Source organism: Felis catus, chromosome F1 (genome assembly GCF_018350175.1).
Source record: "Felis catus isolate Fca126 chromosome F1, F.catus_Fca126_mat1.0, whole genome shotgun sequence".
Taxonomy (NCBI): Eukaryota; Metazoa; Chordata; class Mammalia; order Carnivora; family Felidae; genus Felis; species Felis catus.
The window spans coordinates 307,796-318,011 of NC_058384.1; positions in this window are offsets into that span (position 1 = coordinate 307,796).

Below are 10,216 nucleotides of genomic sequence, written 5' to 3' on the forward strand. Positions count from 1 at the left end.
CTTCCTTTCCTTCCACCCCCTACCCAACCATCTACCCATTCATCCTTCCACCCACCCTTCCTTCCTTCCTTCCTTCCTTCCTTCCTTCCTTCCTTCCACCACCTACCCAACCATCTACCCATTCGTCCTTCCACCCACCCTTCCTTCCTTCCTTCCTTCCTTCCTTCCTTCCGCCACCTACCCAACCATCTACCCACCCATCTTTCTATCCGCCCAGCCATCCATCCACCCATTCACCGGCCACAGAGTTGTCTGATGTATTTCTACTTTTGGAGCCAGTCTCCTGGCTTCTGTGCTCCTGCTCTCTCCTGGTCCATCCCCGCCTCTCTGGTCCCTCCTCCCGGTGTCCTCTCTCCAGGACCTCTCTTCTTCTACTGGCCACTTAAATATTCGTGTTTTCCACATCTCTGTCCTTGACCCTCATTCTCCACACTCTTCCACTCTTTGCCTCAACTCCTCCCTTGGTATTGATGATGCCCAAAGCTTTATCTCCAGCTGAGTCTCTTTCCAAATCTCCAGAAGCTACCCCCTCAGCCCTTCTGGCTCAGGGCCTTTGACTTCAAGGTGTCATCTTACCCGCCTCCTACTCTTCACTGTGTGATCAATGAACCCTGGGGGCGTCCTGGACCCTTCCTCTCCTGTGGGTCAACTTCAAGTCTCTCCCTGATCCTCTAACAGCCCTCTTGAGCCTTGAGAGAAGAGAGTCCAGCGTTCCCATGAGAAAGTCAAGGCTCCCCCGGCTCCACCTCCAGTCCACTCACCCCAGCCTGCCAGCTTCTCACTGACCCCCGCTGTAGCCCCTTTGCTTTGAAGTACTAACGGCCGACATGTCGTGAGTGCCTACTGTGTACCAGGTGCGGAGACTAGCCCCTTGTAGGAGCCATCTCACTGAATTGTCACGAACCCCGTGAGCCGGGCACGGATATCGCCCCAGTTTTGCAGATGGGAGCACTGAGGCCCACAGCAGTTGGGCTCGCCCCCCACCCCGCCCCACCCCGAGCCCCAGCCCAGGTCAGAACTGTGGGGCCGCACTTGCGGGGGCCTCATCATCTTTGCCCCCGTCTCTTTCTGCCGGAGTGCCTAAAAATATAATTAAATATTTAAAAAAGTCTATTAACTAAAACCGTCTGTCCTCAGGTTGTGTTTTTCAAACCCACCGTCCTCACTGCGACGGGAGTATTTCTTCAAAGTACTGATCTGACCCTGTGCCCTCTGGCTTAAAACCCTTCAGTGATGTCCCTTTGTTCTTAGGACAAATCCAAGGTCATGACGGTTTCTCCTGCACCCGCCCCCCTCCGCAGCCCCAGACGCACATTCACCTCTGTGCTCTGGCCTGCACCCCCGTCCCTCTTTCTGTCCCTGACACACATCTCTCGTGGGTCCCAGACAGGCCCGTGCTGACCCGCGAGCGGAGATGAGACAGACAGGCTGCAGGAGCCCTGCTCTCAGGCGTGCGCGGGCACGGGGGTGGGAGACCACTGTGCTGCAGTGGACAAGCATCCCGGGGAAGGGGACGCCCTCCCGGGTCCCGTGCGGGTTCCCCAGAGGCTCTGCAGGTGGCTACCCTGCTCTCTTTGCCTCCGATGCCCCCCCAGCGCCCCCCTGATCCTCCCACGCCCCCCCATCCTCCCCCGCCCACCCCCGCCCACCCCCTGGTGCATCTTCAGGGCCCAGGGCGCTCAGGCACAGGGGGGCCCCTTCCAGGACGCCTGTTACATTGCAGGAACAGCCGTAGAAGCCCAGGCACGAATGCTGAGGTCTACCCTAAACGCAGTGAGGGCTCATCTAGGAATTTTAAGCTGGAGCGAGACAGGATGGGGTCTGTGGCTGGAAGGTCCTGGGCTGCTGTGCGGAGGAGTGAGGAGGACAGAGGAGCGCCCGGCACAGTGCCCAGGGCATGCTGGGTGTCCCAGGGGGCTGACAAGGACCGAGGCCTGGGGCCCCCTCTAGGGCTCCCAGAGCACGCGCTCTGCAGTGTGGCCACGGGACTTCCAGAAGCTCCCAGGGGATCCCACTGTCCAGCCCAGGCTGAGGACAGCAGGTGAGAGCGGCGGCCCTCACCCCGCAGCCCCCCGGGGGACGTGCAGAAGAAGCCGGCTCCTACCTGCAGGGGTCCTGAAGCAGGTGTTGGGACAGGGCCTGGCGTGGGGCTTTTGGAAAGTCCTGCAGGTGGCTGAGTTGTGGGAGCAGGGCTGAGAGCCACCGAGTGATCCAGGTGAGTGAACCAGGCAGGGACGGTGGGGATAGTGAGGACAGCAGAGACGGCGGGGACAGCAGGGACTGTGGGGACAGTGGGGACAGTGGAGATGGCAGGGACGGTAGGGACGGCGGGGACGGGGGGGACAGCAGGGACAGCAGGGACACTGGGGACGGCAGGGATGGTGGGGACGGCGGGGACAGCGGGGATGGTGGGGACAGCAGGGACTGTGGGGACAGTGGGGACAGTGGAGATGGCAGGGACGGTAGGGACGGCGGGGACGGGGGGACAGCAGGGACAGCAGGGACACTGGGGACGGCAGGGATGGTGGGGACAGTGGGGACAGCGGGGATGGTGGGGACAGCAGGGACTGTGGGGACAGTGGGGACAGTGGAGATGGCAGGGACGGTAGGGACGGTGGGGACGGCAGGGACAGCGGGGACGGTGGGGACAGTGGGCAGTAGGGTCAGAGATCGTTAGGAGGCAGCACAGATGGAGCCTGATGATGACGGCGATGACGGCTTGGGGGTGTGTGACCCCAGCCAGGGGGCGAAGGGCGCAGGACACCCCACTTACGCCGCTTTGGCCGACTCGCCCCTTTGAGGTGCGGGGACCCGAGAGCCGGCGGATGCAGGGCAAGCCTCCTCCGAACATCCCTCGTCCGCCCGGGGACAGATCCCCCGAGGGGACCGCAGGCCTCACAGACCCCGGGCGCCTCACCCACCAGGGAGCACTCCCCGCAGGGGGGGACAGGTGTCACGCCACAGGCTCGTCACAGATCACAGGGCTCATTCATCTTCCTCCAAATCGCTTACCCCCTCCCGAACCTGCACCCCCATCTCCCAAAGGGTGAGGCCCGAACTCCGTGCGCCCTCGGGAGTGACTCCCTTTCCCCGCGCGTGAGGGCTGCCCGTCTATAGCGTGTGCTTGGTCTTCCTTGCCAGTCAGTCTCTTATACCCGGGGTCTCCACCAGGCGCTCAGAAGGGCGGAGGGACATCAGGGGCAAGCGGCAGTCCCCCCAGCCCGGGGTCCACCTCCCGGCCCTCGCCCCCGCCACGTCCTGCAGCCCCAGCAGCTGAGACACGCCAAGCCCGGCCAGGCGTGAAGGACCAGGGCCCGGGGCTGTCTGCTCTTGTGAATCAAGCACCTGTGAGACCAGGGACCCCCTCCCGGGGGGGCGCCTGGGCCCCAAGACACTGTGAGCATCGCCCAGAGGAGGAACTGGACAGAGCCCTAGCACGCGGGAGCAGACCACGCGGTGTGGCGCTGCGTCACGAGGCAGCGGCTTGACTCCCGCGTTCTGCTGATTCCGAAGCACGTGTTTTCGTGTAACGTTGAACAGCCAGGATGCTTGTGCGATCGTCACCACTCCCGTGGCAAGTGCTAAAGATGTCTCAGCGGCCTGTCGAGTAGAGGGCGGCGAACGGCATCTTAGACACGGTGGCGTTATTTCACTTTTGTGTTTATAACCGGCTCAGAAATTCGTGGGGAAAGACGGTCCGGTGGCCAAGCACGCTGTCATCTGGCTTCACCGAGATCATGACAAATCCACGCACTCAGCGGGTCCCTTGTGAGCTGGGATTGTGGCGGGTCCGCTCGCGAGAAACTGTTCTTACCTAAGAAGCGTCGTGGAGAGGGGGGCCCCGGATGACCGCAGGGCTCTGGGGAGGCTCACGGCCACGGCGCGCGGGCTTTGACAAGAAGGGAGATCTGAGCCATCTCAGACTTGGGGGCGTCACCGGGCAGTCGCGGGGGCTCTTGTGGTGGAGACCGTGAGCGACCTGGGGAGGCCGGGCAAGGAGGTCCTACACCCCGCCTCCTACTGTCTTTCTCTTTTCTTTTCTTTTCTTAGACAGAGAGCGAGAGCAGGGGAGAGGGGCAGAGAGAGAGAGAGAAAGAGAATCTCAGCTGAAAATGGGGCTCGATCCCGAACCCTGAGATCATGACCTGAGCTGAAATCAGGCGCCGGATGCTTGACCGACTGAGCCCCCCCGGGCACCCGCCTGCTGTTTTCTTTAGGGCTGAGCTGTGTGTGGGGTACGTCCAGCCTGCAGCACCAACGTCAGTCTTTACGAATACGACTGCCTGAATGTAGCTCACACACGCACACACAAATACACCACGAGAGCCTGCCTGCTTTGCAAAGCCCATCGCACAAGACTGCACCCGACAGCCGCTGGCCATTGGTGCGACAGACCCCAGGGCCACAAGGGACCCCACCGCTGCTGCCCCTCGGAGCTTGCTGCTGAGACCAGACCTAGACAGGAAGCCCCTCCACCCCTCCGGGTGGGGGCCCCCAGCCAGTGTCAGGGAGGGTCCGCTGATCCAGGACTTTCCCTCCCAGGAAACTGTGCAAGCACCACCCCAGCCAGCCTGTTCCTCGCCAGCGCCATCCGGTGGTCGCGTCCTCCTCCCCGTCAGCCCCGTCACCGACCTCCCCCAGGGCGGGCCGCGACACAGAGCGGACACCTCCGATCTCACTCGGGGACCTACCGGGGGCCTCACTGGAGTCTGTGACGTGGCGGTGAAGCACCACGGCTGAGCACGCCATCGAAATGCCACTGCTTTTACTGGAAGACAAACTACACATGCAGAAATCGGCCCTCACACACGCGGAAAGTTCTAAAACGGAGGGAAATAGCATCCGCTTTGAAAGCAAAGAGAAACGCATTTTAAGTTGCGGACCAGGGGCGCGAGCACGTGTGGCTCAGGGCTCTGTTACTGACCCCGTGGGCTGAGGGCCGGCTCCCGACAGTCCCAAGGGGGCTGTGTGCTGGGGAAGGGGGCCCCGCTGTGCCCGGGACGGACCGTCTCCGGATGTTTCCCCGGCCGGCGCGGACATTGCGAACCCTGCGCTCCGCGCTGTCGACAGCCGAGGGAGCGCAGCGGAGTTCACGGATTTGCCCCAAAGTGATGGGCCCGAACAGGGATTCACAACCAGCCCGTCCTCCTGGCACGGCTTTGACCGCCTCGCCTGTTGCGGAATTCCACCCGCGCCACGCGCCACAGGCCACGTGCCGTCAGTTCTGAGAAAGTGCCCGGTGCGGCGGGTGGTGCCACACGTGGGAACCGTGTCACCTCCCTCTGTGCCCCCAGATACGGTTCAGGCCCGGTGGACACCACGGCCCGGGGTCAGGCTTGGCCAATGCCCCATGAGGGCCCCTCACAGCCCACGGCCACCGCCCAGGGACCCCGTCCGCCCCCCAGGCTGCTGGCAGCGCCCGGACCAAGGCCGTGTGTTCTGGACAGACTGGCGCCTGGCGACGGGACGGAACCGCGGGCTGGGGGGTCAGGGGAAGCGTCCAGTCTCGTCCCACCACGAGCAAGCCCGGCTGTCGGCCAGCGGGTCAGCCAGGAGCGCCCACGCCCGGCCACCCTGCGCCTCCCCGGCCTCCGTGTACCGGCTCCCTCGGGCCGCTGTCAAACTGGGCGGCTTCCACCGCACGCTTTTGTGGCCTCGGTCCGGAGGCTGGACGCAAGAGCACGGTGGTGGCAGTGACTCGGGTCCCTCCCAGGCCGGGACGATCCGTGTCACTATCTCCCCAGCCTCGGGTGTGATGCCGAGGCCTCTGCCCGCAGGCGTGTCTGTGTCCGAAGCCCCCTTACTGGTCCTGGACCAGCGCCCACCCGGTCCCGGTGCCGCGTCACCCTGACCACGGGATCCCCTTCAGAGTCCCACTCCGCACCTGTGCCTGTGCCCGGGAGGAGGCCGGTGCCCGTAGCCTCAGGAGGAAAGAAACTCCTGTGGGCAGACGCAGCCCAGGTGCTCAGCGGAATGGCCTTTACTGCAGCCCCGGACCGTGGCTCCCGGAGGTCCGGGCTCTTGGGAGAAAAGGGACGACGCATCAGGGCCCTGCGTGGCACCCGGAGGTGCTGTGGGGAACCACAGATTTAAACAGAAGACGAGAACGCCTCTAGACAAAAATAAAGAGGATCAGCCTCTGACCTCGGGGCAGGAGAACGTTTCTCGGGCCAAGGGCGCCAGACGTAACGTGAGTTGGTAGATTGGCTTCGTCAAGACAAAAAGCCTCTGCTCGTTGGAGACACTGCGAACAAAACCAGGAGGCCAGCTGTCACCTGGGACAGACACGAGCCACTCACACGCGTGTATGACCGCCGCACGGAGAACACTTATAGGAAGCCACGCGCTTAGGATGGGCGCAAGAAGGCGTGGACAGACCCCGGGTGACGGAACGCAGGTGAACGGGTAACCCGCACGGGGGAAGGTGTCCAACACCAGGGCCAGGGGGAAACACAGGTGGAAAAGGCCGGGATGCCGAGTCATGCCCGTGGAAAGGCTGACCACCCGGTGCGGGCGGTGGGAGCCCCACAGCGTGACAGCCGTGGTCGCCATTCCGGAAACAGCCCGGTTCTCTCGGTGACAACGGGCCCCGACAGGAGACGGAATAAATAAACGGTGGCGAGTCCATGGACAGTGCTGGACGAGCCCGCAGGAGGAGCTCGAGGAGTCTGAACAACGAGCTGTAAGTGAAAGAAGCCGGACGCAGGTCAGCTGAGTGATTCCATTTGTGCGAGGTTCTAGAAGCTAGAACAGGAGCATCCGTGTGGACGGGAACCAGTGGCCCCCAAGCTGGGGCAGGGACGGGGTGGGCGGGCACCCTTTCAGGGTGATGGGGGGGAGGGGCTCTACGTCCTGACCACGGAAGACGTTCCCGGGTCCATCCAGGTGTGCGCCGAGGACCTGCTTACGTGTTAGAAAGAGAACAGCTCACAGATTGCCTTCTCCGATTCCCAGGGGCATGGCTGAGACCTCCCAAGGGACCAGTTTCAAAAAAAAATTTTTTTAAGTTTATTTTTGAGAGAGTTATATTTTGAGAGAGAGAGACACACACACACACACACACACACAGACTGCAAGTGGGGGAGGGGCAGAGAGAGAGGGAGACGCAGAATCCGAAGCAGGCTCCGGGCTCCGAGCTGTCCGCACAGAGCCTGACGCGGGGCTCGAACCCACGGACCGTGAGATCGTGACCTGAGCCGAAGTCGGACGCTTAACCACCTGGGCCACCCAGGCACGCCAACAAGGGGCCGGTTTTACCCCAGAGTCGAGGGACAGCGGCAGTCCTGGAAAGCTGGTGGCCAGCCTGTGCCACGTGGCTCCCTCTCCGAGTACCGCCCGGCGGTGACATACAGCCGGGACCATTTTGTGCTGGAACCATGCTACTTGCTTCCACACACTTTAATTGGGGTGGGGGGTTGGAATCAACAAGAACAACGCCCAGACCCGGCGCTCCAAGCAGCTGGACCACACGGCTAGCGAGGACTCGCCCGCTCCCCGCGCAGGAGGCGCTGTGTGGCCACCTCCGCCTTGGGCTCACCTGGGGGCTGTGCCTGCACCAGCCAGTGACCCCCGACACCAGCTCCCTCCTCTCTGACACCTTCTTTAGAGGCACCGGTGGTGACTCCTGGTCCCCTCTCTGAAAGGGTCTTTGTTTTTGCACGGACCAGCACACAAACACCAGTGACTTCTTTTAGCAAATCTCCCCAGGTCTGACCTGTGGGCCTGGAGGACGCTGGACCTGTAGCATCAGGGAAGAGCCAGAGCCGGCCACGGCCAAGGTCACTGGAAAAACCACAAAAGCAGCCTCAAGCATCAGGCCCGAAGGGCCGCTGAGCATCGGACACAGGTCAGGGCAGCAGGCCGACTCCGCCGGGACACCTGCTCCCTGGTGGGGGGGGGCGGCTGGACCCCAATGAGACATGATGTCATGAAGTCTTATCACGTCTCAGGGAGGCGACCTTCCCGGGGAGGGGAGGGGAGGTGTCCAGCTGGAAAAGAAACATCATTTCCAGCCAGTTGGATCAGGTCCCGAAGTCAGGAACAAAGCCTCCTTGTCCTGCTCGCCCAGACCATGCTGCCGAGAGAGTGTAGCAAATTCCTTCCATGGTCTGTCCATAAAATAAAAATGTCCAATTTCTCAAAAGGTCTACCTAAGTGGACGTGACTGTGGCCACGGAGAAATAAAGTCTTTAATTGCTAAGTGAAACAGATGAAAAGTTTCTTTAATTTTAAGAAAGATAAAATTGAGCAAAACACTATACGCACCATTTCCCATGTATACTGGTCTGCTGAAATGATGTTGTTTTTTCTGCGTGGGTGGCTTGATTTTAAAATTCCAGTTAATTCTATTTTCTCTGTCTTCTGCCAAGGACAGAACTTAGTTTCCATTTTATGTACATGTATTGATTATTCATTCCCATCTGCGTTAGATTATTAATCGGTCGTAACATAAACATGGTCTCCCTCCTGTGGTCCTCCGTGTGGCCCTCCGACGCCCTCAGGTAGGTTTTAAAGCCGGTTTCCCAGCTCCCCCCGACACCCCCAGTGGAAGAATCCAGAGGAACCCCTGCAGACAAGCACCGTTAATGTGTCGAGTTCTTCCTTCCGGCATCTCCAGATCTGTCAACACACGTCAGAATGCTCCTTCTTGATCTGACCTTGGACACTTTGTACCCATTGGCAGCGACGGGCGCTTACCCGTCCTACCCGCCTCTCCTTTCTCCCCACCGTGTTCTTCTGTAATTCCAAACGTTCCGCCACGGTCTATTTCACGTTATGTCAGGACTATGTGAATGTCGTTCGTTGCAGATTCACGTGGTTGGGAGGGAACTTCCAAAGTCAAGTGTATTGGGAGCGATGAGTGGGATTCCCTTCCAAGTCTCAGCTGCCCCCAACAGTGTCCTGGATTTTCCAGAATAGTCTTGAATACAGCAAGGTGTCACCATTCTGAGACTGGCTGTGGCCCCTCCCGCCTGGGACGGACCCCGGGGACCCTCCATGGTCGGCGACGCGGGAAGCGGGATGTCCTGGCCCGGCAAGGAGCCCAGCGCCCACGTCCCGCCGGCCTCATGAAGCGAGACTTGGGACACTGGCCGCAAACAGAATTCCAAGTGTTGGCTCTGCTGATGGGAGGGAAGGCGAACGAGGGGCATTTAACAAAGTTTCGGGTCTTTGTCAGAAAAGAGAAATTCGGGAATAAATTAGAGTGGCCTGTGGGTTCATGGCGGCCGGGACGTCTGATGTAAATGGGTCCCCCATAAACTGACAGAAATGACCAAAGGTGCTTTTTGAATGTGTTTCATCAGGAGAATTACTGCTGTTTGTGTTCTGAGCACGAGGATTAGAAGAGGTGGATGGACGCCCGCACGTCCGATGCTGTCTGTACCCAACCTACCGTCCCTACAAATACACTTGCCTTGTCCTTCTATGGGCCTGGGTTTGGCCTGGAAACTAGTCATGGTGACAGGCACCCAAAGCAAGGGGGCACCTGGGGCAGCGCTGCCCCAGGACAAGGGAGCGCCCCGCCCAGCCAGCCTGTTCCTATGGGCCGTCCAGATGAGGGACAGGGTCAGGGCCGTGCAGCCACGTTCCTGCAGCGAGCCCGTGGGGCGGGAAGACTGTCCCGAGACGCCGGCCTTTGACCGTCTTCTGGATCCCTGGTGGGGACTGTCACGGCAGCAACGTCTCACCGTGATGCCTGTTTCACTGCATTTCCTAGTCCTGGGTCAAGAGAGGCTTCCCACCCTGTCTTCCTTCCCATCTTCCCACCCCTCATCCCTCCAACCAACCTCTCCATCCCGTCATTCTAGCCCAACCCCAGGCTGCTCACTGAGGCTGACTGTCCCCCCACCCCCACCCCCAGGGGCCCCAGCCATGCTGCAGGGTCTGAAACGAGCCTCAGGCTGGAAACCCCCCGCCCCCACCCAGCACCTGCTCTGGCAGACCTCCCCTCCCCCAGGAGCCAACATGGACACCAGGGATGCCGGCCCACCGGGCCTTCATTCGGCACGTACTATGGGCCAGGCACCGCAGGCGCTTAGGAGACCATGATGAACGACACAAGGTCCCTGCCCTCGGGGCCCACAGTCCAGGCACAGCACAGTGCTACGTACCAGTGACACAAATGTGTCGGCTTACAAGGAACGGGCAGTTGTGCTAGGAGATTCACCAGGCAGATTGGGATGAGGATGGAGAGAAGGAATTCCTTCCTGACACC